Source organism: Phaethon aethereus (genome assembly GCF_964289735.1).
Source record: "Phaethon aethereus genome assembly, chromosome: 4".
NCBI classification, from domain to species: Eukaryota; Metazoa; Chordata; class Aves; order Phaethontiformes; family Phaethontidae; genus Phaethon; species Phaethon aethereus.
The window spans coordinates 17,441,125-17,462,069 of record NC_138578.1 but is presented as its reverse complement, the minus strand read 5'-3'; positions in this window follow the sequence as shown (position 1 = coordinate 17,462,069).

The following is a 20,945-nucleotide window of genomic DNA, read 5'->3' as shown; positions in this document are numbered from 1 at the left end:
TGCCTGACAGATTGAGATAAGACCATTCCTCGTCAAGATGCTTCCAGGCTGCTGAGACTGTAGAACCAAAAGCTGTCTGGAAATACTTCTCAGCTCGGTTAGTGTCTTGGAAAATGACATGCCCAGAAAAAGGACAACAGCCAGCATGCGTATTCAGTACAGGAATTACAGGCAGGTCAACTAAATCATAGGTCTTCAAGACCCAAAATAACCTTGAAGCTGCCTTAAACCATTTCTTTCAGGGTTCCTTTTGTGTACCTGCGGACAAGAGGGAGTAGCTGACTTGCTGTTGTACTGGGCACTCTCCTGCGGTGCCAGAATGTTCTTCTCGCCGTCAAAGTCACACAGTAACAGTCTCAGATGTCTTTTAAGTTGAAATGTGGGTCCAGCCTGCTGCGTAATGAGCAAAGATCATGGAATCACAAAGATGCTTATGACCGTTTTTTGATTCTCTGAATTTGACTGGAGACTAAATGGATTAGACCAGGATCTCCAGCCTGCCCTCATTATTATACTAAAAATATTTTACTGTAACTTTGCAGATGGCAAGCTTGACATAATATTCACCCCATTATATTTAAGTTTTAAGTTATCCTTATAAGCAAACCTGTTATTTGCCATGCTATAGAACTAAAGCAATGCAAAGACATTTACAGCAAATACATTGATCTTATATATCAAGCAGCAACATGAAATGAATATAAAAATACGTACATTTATGTTCTTTAACCAGCAGCTGGAATTAATAATAACTGTAGTCTGGAGTTAATTATAACTGAAGCTTGGGCTATTCATTTTTATGTTTAGGACAAGATCCCTGAGGTTTCTGTGACCAGGATCTTATAGCCAGAGACAAGAAATTTCACCACCACCGGAAACATACATATTCCTATCAAGTCAGTTAGAGAAGGAAAATAATAATCTTGCAGGAACATGCCCAGATAAACCCAAAAGGTAAGATTAAGTCAGTCATGGAAGATCTTCTCTCTCTTAACTCCTGTATATTGCAGAGAGCAGGAATCTCTGGGAAGACTTTAAATATTCAGAGGGAAAGAGCAAATACAAAAGAAATGGTTACAATGCCTTTATTTTCCAGTACCTGTCTAGAGCTATAACTAGCATCAAGCAGATCCGGCAAATGGATGAACTAATTCCTGAGAGTTAGAATTTCACTAGCCTGGGTTTGAGCTGGCTAAGGAAACAATTTTTCCATCCAGCAGAATTTGTCTTCTCCTTCCCATTCCTTCCACCAGAATGGAATTCAAAATTTACAAAGACTTTTTGTGAAGCGTGAAGGTAATTCCTGGCAGGTAGGTCCGTGGAGGATCTTCCCAGTCTTTAGGAAGCCTGGGTCGGAGTGGCTGTGCTGTCATTTTCTGCTGCTCAGATGGGAGAGGCTTCTGTCGTCGGACTCTTCCACTCTCCCTTTGGCAGAGATTGCACACTGGACGAGAGAGATTATACAGGTTAAAGTTCAGTGAAAATACTCTTGTGAAGCATTTTGATTTTGATGAAAAAGCATTTTCTTTTCCTTCACAAAAGGAAAACATGACCCCCACCCTGTAACAGCTCTGTTTTGCATGCAAGCAAACACGATTCCCCCCAACAATAGCTCTAATTTGCATGCAAGCATACACACATTTCCTTTTGTTATTGTTTGTAGAGTACTTTGAATAGGAAATTCTATTTGGTTCTAAGCATTGGTGCAGCTTGCCGGCAGCTTGTTTGCCTGGTGCCCTGCGTGCCCCACCAGGCCCCGAGACACTTTGTGCTGCTATGAAGCAGCACCTCTCTTTGTTCCCTCCATGCCTCGGAGTTTCTTGGTGTGTGCAGTAACGATGGTACACTATGTTTTAATTTGCATTTTTAAGCAGACACGATCTCAGCCATCCTATGTGACAAGAACGATTAGTCTGACCTGCTACATGAATCTGTCCCTGCGTCTTCAGCTGCCACCCTCTTGGCATTTTGTATCTTAGATAAAGAAAGGAAGGACAAAAGCCAAGCGTCGAAACTGAAATAATTATATTAATATGTGTGAACAAATGACATGAATATGCTTCTGAAGCCCAGATACTCTGCTTTTTCATTATTTTCACTGTCAGAAAGAGCTCTCTCACAAATGTTTGTCACTGGGAAGAGTGCACAGGAAGGACGGACATACACAGATAAGTAGGTAGGTAGGTAGGTAAGCAGACAGACAGACAGACAGACAGCTACCTAAAGGAAAGGACAGAAGAGGCAAATGTGGAAAGCTTTTGCTTGAACTGCACCAAACATTATTTCCTGGAGACTTTCACAATGGAGTCAAAAGACCTTGTGTCTAGCAGGTAATTGTAGCCTGCCGAGGTTTGATGATGGAGAAGCAAACAAAAACATCATTCATAAAACATGTCCACAGTACCTGCACTGCAACCACCCGGGTCAGCTGGCAGTGCAGGAAGAGCCGGGGGACGAGACCCGGGAAGGCAGAGCAGATGTGCTCTAGCCCCGATTACGATTTATTATTTATCCACTTTGTCCTGCTTAGACTGGGACGTGCAGACACACGCAAGTTTGCTTTGCCTTTTAGGGTATCTCTGAACAGAAAAAATGGGTGTCTGTCAGTGGGTTTGCCTCATGTGAGAGCACTTACCATAATTAACAAGGGGAGGTGTGTCAGGGCAGGACTTACAGCGTTTGCTAAATTCAGAGCCATCTGAAGCGTGGGCTCCCAGGAAGGGCATGTAGCCCAAGGTGGCACAAAGCATGAGGTCAAGGGCAACAGTGCTGTTCTTGCTTGCCTGCAGCCATCCCCGCGGGTAAATCCTCCGCAGCCAGCCTTGCTAACTGTAGTGCTGCCAGGAGGCAAGCTTGAACACCCAGCAGAATAACCTCCATCAGCAGTAGGACTTTCTTTGCCTATCGATTGCTGTAGTAAGATTTCTGACTGCATAAAACAAGATTTCTTTTCATGCTGCCAGCCAACACTGCTTTTTTGCAGGAAATCATGATTTTTTTTTTTTTTTGCCTGTCCTGCAAGTGGCATGATGTGAGCCTTCTCTGAAGAAGAAAGCACATAGCTGCAGTTAGCTTGGGAATAATCATGCTCTGGGGTACAAAAGCCTGTGCTCTGCACTAACCACAGCAACATGGCTTCTGTTTCGGAGCTGTCTCACATCTGTCCGAAGAGAAGCACAGGCAGCTGGAGTTCACATCTGCCTGGAAAATAGCGTGTAGACATACCCGTATGTATGCTGGCGAATCTTTTAAGCACAGACAAAGCCTATGAGAAATAAAAGGGAACACAGCTCAGGCTAAGTTCAGCTAGAGAAGTTTGAAGCTATGAAGCTAAAGATTTAGGTCTGTCATCTTGCTCAGGAATGGGAGTTTGATGCTGAAAGATGGATATAAATGGTGCATTCAGAGTAGATTTTTTTAATGTGCTGGTGAAACTGTATGTTTAAAGGAGGGAAGAAATGCTGTTGCCCTGAATTGGCCATCATTATGCTTGGCTGTTTCTCAAGATCAGACAGGCTTGAGTTGGATTCCCAGGTCTTGGATAGAGTAACTTTTAAATTATTCAGCACTTTTTCCCACATTAGTTTACTGAAACGTCAGTGCCAGACTAACAGCTGTATGGTAGAGGAAGACCTGACCCACGGAGTCTGAGAAAGGTTCCTGAAGGTCTGTATGTTAACAGCCATGCAAGTTACGTCTTCACAACTGCAATTTGCGGCAAAACCCAACACTGCTAAGGATTGATGACATAGTGACACTTTCACTGCAGGCTGAGTGGCCCTATAGTCTGGCTTCAGCATCGGCCAGGAAGAATTTCTTTCACGTTTCTTGCCTGAACTTCAGTTTCTTCTATTTCTGCTTAAGTTTGCATGTCTCTCTTTTCGTAAGTGAGCTGTGAAGTAGAAGCCATAGTCTGTGAAGGAGATCCTGCAAGTATTTTGGTCATGAATTACTGCCATTTTATTGCTGGGCTTCATTTTTTGTGCAGCTTCAACTCTGTGGTGTTGTCCCTGATGAAGTAAATGATGATACTGAGCAATATCTTTTCAATTTTTTCTGCTCCTAAATGAATTCTAGGTTTATTTCTCAGCGTAATGCAGGTCCTACATCTACTTTACTTGTGATTTATATCCTGTTCAAAGATATGAGCCTTCATGAAGCCTATTGGCTAATAATTAATTAAGCTTATTTTAAGTCATTAATCTGTTGTTCTGCATGATCTTTCCAGAACACATTTAAGATGTCTGATGCAATGTTTATTCTCAGCCCTTTCAATGCAAGTCTTCTCTATAACTGCCTGCTTTTATTTTCCATTTACATCACCTGCAAATGATTGTCTATACAAGCCTAATGGTTTACAGTAACCCTTTAAAAATTAGATACTTGAGGTGAACCCATTTAAGATAATTTTTTACACAAGTCTAGTATTCCACTGAAGCACCATAGCATACCTTCTGAACAGAAAGCCAAGTGCACTGAATGTGTCAGCATTGCGATAGCCCAAACCCATTTGCTGTGGTATTGAGGATTGACACACAAATGACCCTGGGTCTCAGTACATGGAAATTACTTGTAATTATTCTATATTTTCTGACCCTCAACCTGTTCATCTCATAACTCTTTGGCAGAGACTCCTTTGAGCTGGGTCTAGCATTATCAGGGGAAATTCTGAGATCTCTGTTGGAGCTCTCCAATTTGCAGCTGAGTAGCTGACCCATTTTTGTTTAGGGCAATGTGTCTTTGGTTATAAAATCATCATTCTTTATAAGCCTCTTGCAGGGGGACAAATGGATGTATTTTTTTACTCTGTGTGTGACATTTTTAAACTGATAGACACTATTTGCCCAGCATTTTTTAATCTCCGTTTCATGAAAAAATGAAGGTCTTTGGCCTAGAATTTCAATTTGATTTATATTCACAATTTCTCTCAAAATGTTTCAACCTAGCTGATACAAGAACATGAACATTAGCTTTAATCATTACCAAAGGTTTCCACGTGATTTAACAGTGATAGAGAATGTTGGTTTTCCTCATCATTTTTTAATTTCTCATAAACTGAATATCAAATTCACTAACTTCCATCCAAAATCAATTACTTTGAAAACCTGTAGGGAAGGAGACCTTGAAAGAATATCCTACCATAATTTCTGTCACTCTATCCAATTTTGGTGCTGTCTCTCATTAGTTGGAATCATTACTATACCTTAAAAGTAGCAACTTCATGCAGTAAAATGGCACCGTACTGCTCAGTCTATCTGCTAGGTAAGAGTCCTTTGAATTTCTGCTGCATATTCTCATGAAGGTTGTTTTGCTTATTAACACTAATGAGTCAACAGAGCTATGAAAGTATGAATATTTCTCTATTCCAAATAATCAGAAAATAATGTTTTTTCTCTTCTGAGGCCAGGATCTTTAAGAGTGTATAGAATGTACATCAGAAGTGAAAAGGATTTGATTCCCACTTGCCAAGGGGAGGTTTCCATCTGTTCTCACTGAAGTGTATGGGGATTTTTCCTATTGAATCTCTTGAGAAAAGGGTCAGACCTTAATTCGAGTGAGGAGAGAACATTTAGCTGTTTTGTATCGTTAGCTAAAATAAAAATGCTTCAGTTAAAGAGGCTTGTGACCATCTGAAAAAGCTGCTTAGTAACAAACATTCCCAGTTTTGCAAAGGTGTAAACCCCTAGAAATTAAGTGGTCTTGCCCACCGCAGCAGCAAATCTGCACAGGTTAAGGAGGTGCTTCAGTACATTTTATACCCCATGGAAGCCAAATCTAACTCATCAAGGCCTTTGCCATTGAATAAACATCTTGCTAAGAAAAGAATATTTCAAAATTTTGCAGGTCATCAAGGTTGTGCCTGCTTCCTACCACCAGCCTGAGGGATCTCCTGGCAAAGGGCCAACCAAACATAACCTCACCTTCATCTTTTGCCACCAATCTATGTGAACAACGTGCTTTTGGTGCAGAGACTGCATTCTGATCTGACCACTTGGACAATATTTTTTCCAGTAGTTTCTCTAGTTCAATCAGTCTGAATAGTCACATATTTATGCTGAAGTGTTTCTTTTGTTACCTTCAGGACAAGAACTGGGGACTCTAATTCCAGCTCAGGGTAGGGTGGGCTACACGATAGACCAATTTTCCAGATTTTTACAGCTGCTGAGTACAAAATTGATACCGGTTACCTTCCAGCTTCCTCCTAGAGCAAGGTAATTGCAATATTTATTTTCAGTGTGCAGTTTGTTACTTTCCCTTTCAAGTCAGCCTAGTGCCTCTTATTCCCTTTTCGCCTTTACAGTGGGTAACATATGTAATGTGAAGACTGTGTTTAACACCAGACTTTTGCTGTTCAGGGAAATGAGCATTGGGCTCAAAGTACAAAACAAAAACATAAAGTAGCCCTAATAAATTAGTTTATGAACAATAGAAATTAAGAAATATTGCAAGAGGAGATTAAAAAAAAGAAGAAATCCTTTAAAGCAATTATGAAGCATAGACCATATTAATACCATGCAACTCAGTCTAAGATAAGAGCTCACAAATGAACTTTTCTAGTTGGTAGATAAATGTGCATGCACAGTTCCCTATTCTGCCTAGTCCCAAAAAACCTTGGGAGTATCTGTTGCTGTCTTATCAAAGTTAAGAGTCCTGTCGAGGAGTATGCTGGTGTAGGAAATCATCAGCTGGTGTTAGAGCAGCCATGGTCTTCACTGACTAACCAGACCTCCAGAGGACATGTCCTGTGATTCTCATACATATCTTTGATTTTAGAGCCACTGCTGGGCAGGACGCACTGAAATGTTCACTTGTATACAAGTATAACACACATGTCCATTTTTATCAGCCAGCCTTTTTTAAAATACTGCGTCCCATCAAATTGCTCAGCATTTTGTAAGAAGTTGAAGTTCTAGTTTTCAGTAAACATGTCAGGTTGGTCATGCAATGTAACTTGCAACTCGGCTGCTGGCAGGGGATGTAAAGCTGCATGAAATCTGTCTTTATCTCTATAGGAAGATTTGTGGAGTCGTTGCTTTCATATAACGCTAGTTACTGCCTTGACTTTTAAAAGAGCAGATAGTTTTCTCTTGCTTTGGTCACTACTTTCTAAGATAAACTATTGAAATTCAATGGAGTTGTGCCAGCTGAACCAGCTAAGCATGCCGCCTTCTATTTGCTCTTAGAGCTCCTGAAGGATGTGTGATTCAAATTCCATTGGGATTGCTCTTTTATCTTTGCAGTCAAAAATGTCCCTATTTTTTCTTCCACTTTTCCCAGAGCAACATAAGAGCTGTGTGCTAATATGTGCTGCAAAAATGTGTTTCAAAAAAGTATATTGTATCTATCCATTTGAATAACTTCGATTTATTTCAGCTACGGTTCTAACATCTTTAATTGTTTTTTCTAGTAATGTTCATAGGAGCTTGTTTGCAAATAAGTAAGCTGGTATTGCAAACTGTCTTGTCAAATCTGAAGTTTCTTGCATATCTTACAAAAATAACTCAAATAACTAACAAGTTTTGAAGTAACAGCTATGGGAAAAATGCTATAGTATGCTAAATCACACAGCAAGAACAGCAAATTGTCACAGTGAACAGTCCCACAAACATACAGCCTGTAGATTGCTCAGAAAAAGCTATTCATCAGAAAAAGAACATATATACACAAATATAGTTTATAATCAGTTAAAGATGTGAGAAGTTGTATCTGTAAAGGACTCATTTGCTGTAATACAGAGGCAGCTGGGGCAGAGACACTGGATGGAATAGATCTGTGCTAAACACCTTGTCTACAAGTGAGCACCACATGGTACCAAGAGTAAAAATAGCCTAAGTAGAGGAATGGAGAACTTAAAATCTCTATCAGAGCCAAAACTCCGGAAATGTGGAAGACAACCGAAGGAAATTCAGTAGGCACTTTGCTCGGTGTTTGTAAGCAAGCAGTACCAGTAGAAATGAAGACATTCAGAAGGTAGCCTTGTTTTTGACAGCAGCTGGTTCTGAGAAGCTTGTTGCAGTCAATAATTTTGTTAAGCAGAGCAGAGGCTGACTGTGAAGTGGTAGTACAGAAATGCGAGGAACCCTGAATTCCATGTAAAAATGAAACATATGTGTGAGATTGGCTCAGAGTAAGCAGTCTTGCAATTTTGAGGGCTAAGAGGAGACTGGGTCCTAATGGGAGCTTGGAAGAAAATTCAGAGAAACTACTGGAAAATCCAGAACGAAGCTGAACAAAGCTCTTACAAGGTGCTGGTTAATGCATGTTTGTGAGGAAGACAGTCGCTCAGCACTGTCTACAGAATGAACTCCACAGTTCTTTGACACTACAGGCCCGATTCAGTATGCAAAAATGCCACCAAAACCCCAACTCCTTAAGGTAAAAAAGGATGCAGAGCTCTTTCTTAGATCAAAACAAGAACAACACAGCAACTTGCATACTTTGGACAACTACTACTTAAAACGATGATGTCCAGAAAAAGAAATATATATCCAAAGAAGCAATGGGTTGCACCATGTCTTTAATTGATTGCAGACATCCCCAGAGTGTGGCCAGCACGGGCAAAGGATGACAAGTAAGCTTCTAGCTCAGATGAACTCCACATAGCAGCAACAAATAATGCTCTGCCAATATAGGAAGACTGTCAACCTGAAAATAAATATGACAGCTATTATTTCAAAGCTGCACACTGACACATAAACCACCGTTGCCAGAAACTCTATTAAAAAAGCTTAAAGAAAAGCCTCAAAAATAAAAGATAAACCGATGAAGAGCATTATTTACACATCAGCTAAAGAAATATTTGAGGAAGAGCCACAGTTAATAACAAGGGTATGAATGCTACTTGAGTTAGAAGGACACCGGTTCTTTTATCTTATCCAGGGGTATGATCCTGAAGTGACAGAAGCCAAAATAAATGAGGGTATGTTTAGAACGTCTCAGAGGAGGGTGCTTTTGCTCCTGCTGGACTCCTGCAGAGCTGAGAGTGCCCTCCCACTTCTACAGCGGTGCTGCTATCCTGCTGCACTTTGAGACCGTCACACCAGAGGGATGCCTGTGGTGCAACATGGTACTATCAAAACAAATGACTTGCTGCTTCTTCATGTTAGTATTCATGTATCAGAGGAGACATACAAGTTCAGGTGTCAGGAACACCATGGTCTAACTGGACGTTGTTGTTAAGATAGGTAGGTAGGCAGGATGGAAGTTCCTGGGATCCCGTGTTACATGAACACTGCTCACTTGTCACTCACAGGCTGCTCTGGGGAGTAACTACGTGGTATCCGGGCTGTTCAGAGGCACGTGCGTGGCACCGCCTGGGCAGTACCTAGTGCACAGGGGAAAGAGGGACCAAAGCAGTCTTTGCCAAGATCCTCGCCGCAGAGTGGTGACTGAACAGCTCAGGGAGCTTGAACTCATACAATTAACTGTTTCTGTTCTTCTACAATGCCCAACTCAGTATTTTCCTGTAGCCAGAGTTGGGATTTTAGAAACCAGATCCGTTACGCAATAAAGCAGAGCAGTGACTAAAGTTCCTCTGCCTGACTTGGACTGTAAGGCTGACTGGAAGAAGTCCACCTTTTTATTTTTGTCTCCAGTATGAAATACCGTAGTAAAAATACATTGGAAATTTTGTGTCTTCATCAACAACTGAAAAGTAGAAGGCCGACTTTCTTTTTTCAGATGTAAGTTTTGGTTTTCCACTTTTTTGAAAAAGTCAATTCTTTTTAGCTACAAAAGAAATTGCAAGAGAAATCATTAGCAGAGTTTTCCACCTAGCTCAAATGTCATTCTTCAAGCAGCTGTACCCTTTTCGGCTTTCTTCTGATGGTGGTGTTAGACAGCAATTTGTAAAATTTGGTAGCTGTTATCATTTGTGATAGGAATTGCACTGAGACATTGTATTTGTCCAACAAATCCATTTCCTCTTTTAATTAGGATTGATGTACAAGTTGCATCCTGGTGTTGAATCAGTCTCCAGCTGGCTCTGAACTTTTTGCAGTTGATTACAAGGATTGCAATTCTTTGGTTGGGTCCTCCAGCAGTACTTCCCTGCTTTAAAGAGAGTGGCAGTGGTTGGTTCAAACAGGGCAGACAGCTGAGAGGACGTTTCGTAATAATTACGTCTAAGGTAACAGAACTGATCAATGTAATTTTCCTTTTAAAGAAACGTTATGTGGAAGGTGCTGTTCAGCAGAGCACAGCTGATATAATGCTCTGGATGGCACAAAGGGCTTTTAGAAATGGCTGGAAAGAGCATGCATGAGCACGGGGTAACTTTCAGTAACATCCGAGCACAGACTCTCTATTCATAACCACAAAAATAAAAAAGCCATAAATAACATAAATAACACATCACTACCAAATGTGCAGGATAGGACATGTTGAGTTTGTTGGGCTGTTTCCAGATCAGTGTGAAGATATTTTGATGAGTAAAATGCAAATGACCTGTGATGTACCTGTCTGAGAAAGCCTCTCTCGGTTAAGGCTAGACTGATTGCAACTGCAACGTGGAGGAGCTAATGTCCCATCATTATAAGACGGAATAGGTAGCTGTCAGGTTGCACAAACTTGGGACCCGAGGTTATTTTAAAGTCTTTTCTTCCCTAGACTGGCAATAACCTCATGTCTTTATCTTTCCCTATGAAGTTGCAACTAATTTTGCTACTGAGAGGAGAAAGGTGTGGTATGGTGTATGTTGGCACTGAGGAAGGTGAGGAGAGTGGCTAGCACCAAATACAGTGGCCACTGTGCCTAGATATTGGTTTTGCCTTCAGAAGTATGAACAAAAAAAATATTGCTGTATATTGCTAGCAATTTTCCCTGTGTAAAACAGAGGTCATGCTTAACTCTAAAAGGCAGAGATTTGGTCATAATAATTTAGTAACATGACTGAATGTTAGGATCAGGTATTTAATCACATAGGAATAGCTGCATAATTCATTGTCTATGAAAAGACTCCCTGTGCACTTTTTGGAATGTTCCACATATTGCAAAGTGTATATTATTCTGTAAATATTAATGGTAAGTAATTTAAGATCAATAGTTGCCTTCTTTTCAGAACAACTCAGATGTGATGGTTACATTTCTGCCTTATTGGATTTGTTCGTTTGGAGCCATCTAGTCAATCCTGACTTGCTAGATTAGGAACTTCTTGAACAAATGAAGTTCACTTTGTTCATTTTTATATACCTTCGTAGAAGCCATTAATTGCCCAATGAGCCCAATGGACAATTAATGGTTTCTGTGAATAATATACGAAACTTCTAAGTGGAGCATAGTATAAAGTTCAAAGGATACACACAGGAGTCAGGTGTTCTGATTTCTACATCCAGCTTTTCCATGGACTTGAAGTATGACACTGAAGCCTGGGCCTAGCAGAGGGCTGCAGAGCGTGCCCCCCACCCAGCACGGACAACCCAAGGAGCTGTCTGCAGCATGCTAATAGGCGGGATGAAAGGAAAGTCTGAAATACCAACAGTTTTGGGGACATAAGTGGTTTATTTTGTACTTTACGGAGGCGTCATGTCCCTTGGGTTTCAAGAAGTCAGACAACTACAGTCTTGTACTCAGAGAGCTAAAGGAAAGCTCTTTTGGTGGCATGAGGTTAGAAGGTAGTATGAGAGCTGAGAGACAGCATCTCTTCACGTGTGATGGCCCTGCAGTCCAGGACTTACGCTGGCAGTGGAAGTGCCGGCTGCCAGCCGGCGTGCAATTCTTCCCCAGGAGCATGCCCAAGCCACCAGTTTGTAGGTCACGCATGAACAGTTCATGGAGTGGGACTAGAAAGGGGGACATCTCTACTACGAGCTCACTGACTGAAGCAGGGCACTACCAAGCTGTGCTCCTCCCCGGCTTCCTTTCCAGTCCCGTGAACCTTAAGATACTCAGCACAGGGCACCCCGGCTTTGGTAAGAGGGCAGCATCCCTACCTAAATGAACTTGCAGGGTGCCCTCGCAGGGCGGCAATGCTGGGGCTTTGGCTTTCTCAGGCCGAGGAGGGAGCTGCATCCGGAGCTCCCCGTTCCTCACTGGACTTTCCAACCATCAGCAGCCGGTGTGTTGGAGACAGACAGAGGAGCCATACCATTTTGACTACTTTGCTGCTAGGCCCACCCCGGGAACACTTTCCCACCACAGCACATTCGACAGGGATGTGGAGGAGGGAAGGTGTAACCTTGGGTCACTGCCGAGACTTGGACCACAGGGAGGTACTGTGGCAAGAACAGCGTTCTCAGAGGGGCTGCTTGAGGTGCCTTCAGCACATTTAAGCAAAAAATCCAGTTTGGGGATTCACAGCATTAGACAGCAGCTGAGCAAGAGTGTTTCGCACCCTGCTTTTCAGTCAACTTTGCAATACTTGAGTCCATTCCTGGATTCAGATCTTAATCTTGGTTACTCAGTTTTGCCATCTGTTGGAACGGAACAATAATTCCTTTACATATAGGCTTTATATGAAGGGATCTATTGAGTCTAATTTGTAATTTTTCAACTTGTTTTAATTAATTCAGAAAGAATGCTATACGGACAATACATATTATTGCTGATATAAAATTGGCAGTGGTTGTTTCATTACAAAGTAGTTACAAATATATTACCCGTCTTTTTATCAGCCAATATTTCAATTAGCATTTGTCTAATTTTTCTTTCTACTTTTTTTCTACTTTTATCAACTGTTACTTGGTTGTCACAAACAAATGATCTGAATTTTTTTCCTCTGTCAGGTTCCACTGAACATATACTGCTATGCTTCCACCAAAACTTGTAGGTGTAAGTTATGCTAAGACCAGAGAACCCTTGGAAGAATGAAGCACAGTATTAAAAAGAAACCATTCATTCAGAGATTAATAAGTGACTTATTGTTTTCAGGTACTGAATGTCACAAAATTCTGGAATCATAGAACATCTCCATTGTTTATGGTTGAGTAAATTTTTTTTTTTTTTTTACCTGGAATAGCGTAGACTGATTCTACAGAAATTTACATACGGAAATAACTTTACACACAAGTAATTTTATTTAGTTCAAACAGAACTAGTGAAGTCATAATGTTACCCTAGTGCATATTTAGGAGTATGTTTTCACTTGCATATGGAACATGTGTTGTCCTTTGTCAAAAGAAAAAAATATGCACACATATATATATGAAAAGAGATAAGAAAAGGAAAAATATGCAAGCTGAAAGCAAAATCCCTGCTTGCCATTTAGTTTACTAAAGTAATGCTTGTTTAATACATGTTAAATGAAAAAGCCAAACCATGTTATCTTACAGTTGGCTATTTGCCTAAGGAGACTCAGTTTGTCCTCCTCTGCTTTTAGTACTAAGTTTGACAACCTGAAAAACTTATCTTCAAAATCAGAATATCTTCTCTATGAGATAAATATTGTCTTTGTGTATTAAAGGACAAATGTGCCTCCAACTCAGAAAGTGTGATAACTAGGACTACTGCTAACTTATTTTCTTGGCTGCCATCCCACCAAAATGAGTCACGTTTAGTCAAAATTTTGCCCTTATTACATGGCTGGGGTCAGTATATCCTGGAGATTCAGTGGTTACTAATGGTTACTTAGCCAGCGAAATGAAGGAAGAGGTAAGGCAGAAAAAAAAGCATACATATAAGGTGTATTTTTTAAGTCCTGCTGTGAGAGTGAAAGCTGAAGACACTTCCCCCCGCAAAATATCCATCTTTTGGGGGCTGCAAAATGCACTTTTTTATGGTGTCAAAAAAAGAGAGTAATGGTAACCCCTTTTTTGAGTAGTCTTAAAAAAACCTGTCGCAGCAAAGCAGGAAAAAACCCAAAGATCTTATTTAGATCCAGCGTCTGTGAAGTAACAGGTTGGGGACAATATACCGTAGATGCTCCCCACCTCAGTCCCCCAACATCCAGCTGTATGACCCATGTGGTAAACAAGAGCATTAAAGGATGTAGCCAATATAAAGATAGTTTCTAGATATAGCTAAATCAAACAATTAGCTTAATCATATAAGATAAATTGTTCTGTAGTTCATGTAATTGCCTCTTCCAAAAGTCTGCTCATGCATCTGTCTGGAACTCAGATCATATTGTCGTTTCATGTCACTCTTGTGTGATCTAATACTCGAAAGTTTTATTCGTGGTTAAAAGGCCTAAGTGAGATGTCCACTTAACTAAAAGCCTGCATTTCAGCAGCTTCACCAAACGACCGGTTTGACAGAATGACTGTGATAGGAATTAGAGCTATTGCAGCTCCCTTATTAATCATTGCTCATTGACATTCAACAGCAGCCAAATTGCATCTGAGTGTAGTTAAGGTGTCCAGGGGGTTTGCGTGTCGCAGGAGGAAGGGGTGGAGTGGAGAGCAATGAGGGAGGAGAGAGGGTTATTCTTTTCAGGGGGGTCATTGTCCCCACGGAAATCAATCACAAAAATACCATGATGCCAAAGGTGCGTGGACCAGATCGCTGAATCTTGATTGTCGCTCTGCAATTAAATGCTGGGTCTTGCTATTTGAAAAGAATATATATTTCTCTATCTAGGGCACTGAAATGAATAATCCCTGTTACTGAAAGAAAGTTATGTGGGAGTAAAACAGTCCTTGGGACTGGAATCCAGTTGCCAGCTTAGCTCTCTGCGGCACAGTTTTGTGGCTAATCGGGGCACACAGAAAGGGTTTCCAGCTGCTCTGTGCTTTCCCTGGGGAAGGATTTGTGTGTATATGTGCGGCAGTACCTCTTTCAAGCAATGTATGCAATGGCCAGGGAGGCTTATTGGTGGGTCTGGTTTGTTGATGGGTTTTTGTTTGGTTTATTTGAGGTTTTTGTTTGTGTATTTGGTTTTTTCTTTGTATCCCAGAGGAAACAGCTGGGGAAAAGATTTTGGAGTAGGGCTGCAGACCTCTTATGCCAGTTTATTTGAGCTGTTTGTTATGTTTGAGTTAATTTATCCCATGTTTAAAAAATGTGGACTCCTAAAGAATGTAGATGTGCATGAGAAACATGAAAAATAAACAAATATTCCAATAATACCACCCAAATTGTCCTAATGTTGTTGGATAAAATAAATCAATGTGGGTATTTTCAGTGTGATGAATCAACACTTGGGAACATATTCCTAAAAGGAGCTCATTCAACATTGGCTATGACCCACTTTGTGACTTGAAGTCAATGAAAATACCTTTGCAAGTAAGGATTTCTCACATACGAATGATCTTCAGTGCTGGAACTTGTACCAGCAGCCCAACAGAATGAGACAAAAGCTCTGCATAGTTGTGTTAAAAGGTTGGTTTTGTATTTTCTAGGGGAAAGATGGAAACTTCTTTACGTCTAACAATGTTAACCTATGAGTGCAGGTTTTTAGTAAGCAGAAGTTCTCTAAAACAATTGTGTAAAATCTCCACTTTAATACGGTTTTCATTTGTTGAATAGCTTCTTCCTCCATCCCATTGCTATGTTTGAGTTCAAGGCTTCAAAATTTTGGAGGAAGCACTCATTTCTCACAGGATAACAGACAAAAGGAGCAGGCAGGCAAAATGACGTCCTCTGTTCCTTTAGTATTTTTAAATGATTAGTCCATTTGATTTTAATGTAAAATAGATTTTCCCAATTTTGTTGATATATTTATGAAAATAGATAACGACAGCTTTTTCTCAAAATCAAATCAGCTATTTCTTGGTTTTTTTGCTCTTGTTTGTTAAAGTATTTCTTTACCTTATACCAATGAACAAGAATTAATCACCATTTTCATGCTGAAAATTACATTTCACTATATTAACCCTTTATATTCCATCACTTACCGGGCAGATCCTCAGCTGGTGTGAGATGATCTCCAGTGAGGTTAATAAGCTTGTCTCTAAGTAGAGTGTTGAAGATCCAGTCCTGCTTTTTCAAGGCCATATAACTGAAGTTTTTTATGATATAAATATAATTCACAGATTGTCATTCAGTTTGTTGATTATTCTGCCTCTGTAAGTGTTGGTGTCTTAGTTACTCCCTCATATACACTGATTTTCTAAATTGCTGTTTTACCTTCTTCTGCCTTTTTTTTCCCCCCCTTGGGTTGATTGCACGTCTTACTATAAGCAAAGGCTTGTTTTAGATAATCATGGACACACTTCGATACTTATTTCTCAAATAGTTCCTGTAAGTCTTGTGGCCAAAAATCCATATTTCTTAGCAGCAGGGGCTTTGCTTCATTTCCATATACATTTTTGTTGCACACAGATTGGGTCATTTGCAAACATTAGTACCATCTAACTTGAAGACATTCCTAAGAGACCAAAGCTGATTTTTTAGTAAGTCATTATCATGGTTTCACTTACAGGGAGGAGTAGGATTCTGTCACCCCAAATCCACTGTCACAGTAAAATCAATGCATACAGTTTCACTAAGGAGCCAGAAACACCCTGCATGCACTGATTCTGCTTACGTGTTTATATTAAGCATAACTGTGATTTTCCATGTTGATATGAGATACAGCATTCCGTCGGTGGAAGAGACTGGGAGAGCAAGACAGGAACCCAAAATACAAGCCCTTGTATGGTTTGTATGGTGCCAGGAGAGAATGCTCTCTGAGGCTGTAGTGCAAGATGTAGCTATGCAAGAGGTTGTATTTCCTTACCAAATGGGTTAGGTAAATATCTATAGCCTGTTGGCTGGATACAGAGGTGTAAAGAGCGATCTTTTAAATTTATCCTTAGTGCAAATAGATTAAGTGCAGCTTGCTTTTATTTCTCTCATCTACATCTATATAATCCATGTCTTTGCAGCTGATTATCTTTTTTTTTGATTTTGTAAGTGTGAGCAATCTGCTTTTAACTTTCACCTAACGTCAACGAATAATTATTTCAAGGTCACTAGCGAGCACCAAAACGTGCTGTGGCCATGGCTGTCTTTACAGCCGGAGGTCTGAACCACCCCTACAAGCACCTAGCAGCTGCCTACTGTAATACTCAAAGGCAAGGAGGATATAAGCCCATGTAAGATGCAAAAGTCTGCATTGAGAGTTAATAAAGCGGTGATCTAAGGAGAAAAAAGTTTTTCTGTGACCAGAAAAACTGGCATGTGACAATTAATGGAGAGCATGCCTGAACCTGCAAAGTCCCAGAGGAGTTGGTAGCCGCCATTCAGGGCACATCAATAATACATCAATACCTAATATTGATGAGAGCGCAAAACATCAGCTGAAGAAGGAAAGTCTGCATGCCTGCTATTATCAGCTCAGACTGAAAATAAATAAATGTGGAGAAACAGTAAAATGATTTTTCCTCATCTTGGTTGCATTTTATAAGTATAAACCTCAGAAACGAAATCAGCCTATAAAATCCTTTGTCATTATTTCCTTTCCATTTCCCTTCCAGCCCAGCTCGTGCATTTGCAGGCAGGTGAGCTCTTTGAAATGATCCTCCTACGTAAGAAACTATGGGAGCTCTGAAATATTACTGCAGCCCAGTTACCTCTGAAAAGCTGATCTGCCTGGCTAACATGGAGCCGAAATGCAGTTATTGCCTCTGACATGAAGTCAGCTGTGAATTTACCAGATGAACTTCCTTGACAAATGGCTACCACCCACTCAATCCATCACTTCAGGAAAGCTGGGCTGCCTCAGCCTTATACTTTTCCTTTCCTGTGCTTTTACCTTTTGTTCTGCCTCTCAAAAAGATCAAGGGGTAAAATCCAACCCAATACTCAAAAGTGTGTGATTCAGAGCACCAAACAAGTAACAAAGAGGTCTTTTAAAATTACATATTATACAGTAATTGTGTACTTCAGAATTTCCTCCTTTTTAATGTAGAAAAGTGAGCTAGAATTCTTCATTAATATTTTAATTGGCATAAGTGTCGAGTTCCCAACTATCCACATGGTAATTTACACTTATACTGTAGCTAGTGGGAGTTGGTTTATTTTTCTTTGTGCTAATCCCAGTATCTCACTTCCTGCGACAGAAAGCTGCAGACGACAGTTACATTGCACGGGTGAAAGGCACAAAAGTAAAGGTAAAGCATATATATACGGAATAATTTCCTAAATACTAGAAGAAAAATATATATTCATCTATTATATATCATATCAGTTAAAGTAGCTAATAAGCATTTTGTGTTGATGAACAACTCTCAGCCTTGTCTTCTTTGAGCAGCCAATGGTGGAAAGGTGCATTTTTAAAGAATGAACATATAAAAAGCAATTTTTCTCTTCAGAACCTAGTCTGAGAAGGGATGCGGATACGCATCATCTTGGATGATGGCGGAGCAGCTTACAGGTTTCCTAACCTGCGCGCGTGCTACTTTCACATAAGCTCTGGGGGCATCCGCGAGAGCCACCACCCCAGTGTCTTCTCCCGCGGGGCGCTGGCACAGCGCAGAGCTGGAAAGGGGCTGCCGAGGGGAAACCCGGTCTGGCAAGAGACGTCTCCCTGCGGGCCTCGGCGCGGGGGGGACGCGGGGTGCCCTCGGTGAGGCTCAGCAGACGGTGGGGCCGGGGCTCGGCGACGGAGAAAGGCCAGACCTACAGCTGGTGCGAGCCCGGAAAGGGGCTGCCAGGGGAGAGGGCAGGCTGCCAAAATTGCTCTCCTTGTCTGAAGCAGCGCGTAGTCCAAAGCCCCAAAGCTGACATGGAACTGCTCTCACACGTCCCCCCTCCCCTGCGGTTCCCGGACCGGCTGCCCCAGCACCTTGTGCCTGGGGTTTCAGCGCCTGCAGCCCCCGCCGAGGAGACTGGGAGGAGGCGCTGCGCCTCGCACGGCTTCCCCGCTCCTTGCTCAAGAATCGGGGGGATCGCTTTAGAAAGGGTGTGATCTCTGTCACTGCATCGTTTTGCTGTTGCCGGTGGCTTTGCTGTTGTTTTTTAATTTGTTTCTTAAGGGAATAAGGCTCATAGGAGTGGTGTGGGGTTTGCCTGGATGCCTGTCTCTTTTTTTTTTTTTTTTTTTTTGAGCCCAGTGGCAGATTTCAGCCAAATGTGACAGAGGACTAAAGCTCTCCCAGATAATTAAGTAACAAATGTCATGAAAATAGACAAATGGGTAGAGGAGACAGATGCTGTAAATGCCCTTACTGTGGGAAAAGCTGCAGGATGGTATCTCACATCATTAGGCACCAGAACAGCCACATGGGAAAAGGGCCCCTGTAAATGCCCCAAACACAAAGTTAGCTTCAGCTGGGTTTGTGTTTCATGCATGCCAGAGCCGACCACTTATACGACAAAGCTTCACAGAAAGCAGGATTAATTCCTTCTGTGCCCAAATAGCTATTGGTTTCTGATTGGAGCCCCCTCAAAATGTTCTTTGGATTCAACTATTTACATTTTTAAGAAATATGTTATCCACCTGTAAACAGGTAGGCTGAAGTGCATGTGATTTAAACAGAAAATATTCTCCTCACAACCTCTTTACCTGCGGTAAGGTCTGCACTTCAAAGACTTAGGAAGACGGCACAGATAAGACTATGTTTTGTTGTACCGACAAAGCTGTACCTGTCAGGAGAATTGAATTGACAGTGTGGGCAGGGCTGCATGTGTTTGCAGTGCGCAGGATTCAAGAACAGAGCTAAGAAATTAAGAGAATCGGCCCACATCATGGTATAGCGATGCCCCAGCCGTAACCGAGAGGCAACAGTTCCCCCAGCCAAAATGGCTGAAGCCAGCAAGATCGAGAGCTCCGTACATTTCAAGTTAACCACATTGTGAAATATTCGACTGTCGTGGCATCCTGGAATAGCAGGGAGTGAGACGTGGGGACGAATAAGGTGGGAAAGTCCTACCGTGGCCAAACGTTCCAGCTGTGCGTGGCCGCCCCCAGGGCACAGCTGGGGACCAGTGCCAGATGGCCCTGGTCAGTTTTAGGAACACAGTAAATTCCAGCTCTGGACAAACTACTTGAAAATTTAAAAGATGTCAGGAAGGTCGTTTGCAAACCCTTTCCTGGGGTTCTGAAGCTGATCACCCTTGCTCCTAGCTTTCCACTATGCTGAAAACTCATGATGGGTTTTGTGGGACTTTAGCCACAGTCCAGAAGAGCGGAGGTTAGAAAATAGACACCTCTTGGCTTTGTAGCCCATAATTTGGGGAGTGGTTTAGATCTGTGGCTCAGCCCAAAGTTCAAGGGAGATAGTAGCATCAAACTTCCTTCTGTAGTTCAGCTCTATTTAAAGATACATTTTAAAATAAAAGCCTTTTCTGGATAGTCTGTGCAGAACTTATTACTAAGCAGATGCTCAGTTGTCTTCATAGTATCAACCACTTCTTTAATATTCTGTGCTATTTCCAATATTTCTGCTACCATCAAAAGAGAAAGAAAGAGAATAGTCTTCTCCTGTAAGTCTCTGTTTTAACCCGGCACTGGTTGTGCACTCCTCTGAGTGATTTCAGGTTACCTGCCATCTGTGGCATGACATGGAGACTGACTACGGGTAAAGCACCATCGTATTTTAGCACATGTTCGGTACCAACAAGCCAGCATAAGCGAGTGGAGAAAACAGAAGCCTAATCATTACTCCATGTTCTTGGTGCATAAAGAGAGATACTGTCCACCCACACAGTCTGTGATCGATGCCAAGTCTTCTGCAAACTTAGGGCTTTAGTTCAGCTTTTCTGATTTACACTCGTGCATTCTTCCTGGCTCCCACCTTTGCGGGGACTCAATGAACTGACGGACCAGAAGCTATTCTGCCACAATGCACAAAAAAGGGGTGCTGGGGATGTAAAGCTGAATTAGAAACGCTGAGGAAGGTCCTCTCATTCAGAGAGGCTAAGAACAAACCATTTTTGTACCTTTGAAGGGTTCGTTAGATAACACGGCGGCTTAGGCTTGATCGGATTTCACCAGACTGTACCCAGTCACACGGAGCTGCCCACCTAGGACCTCCTCACCCCTGTTCCCTGACTTGCCCACTACTGCCGAGGTTTTAAGAGCTGCTGCAACTCTGTCCTCTCTATGGGGGTGCTCCATAATCTCCTGAGCAGGGAATGGATCTCTT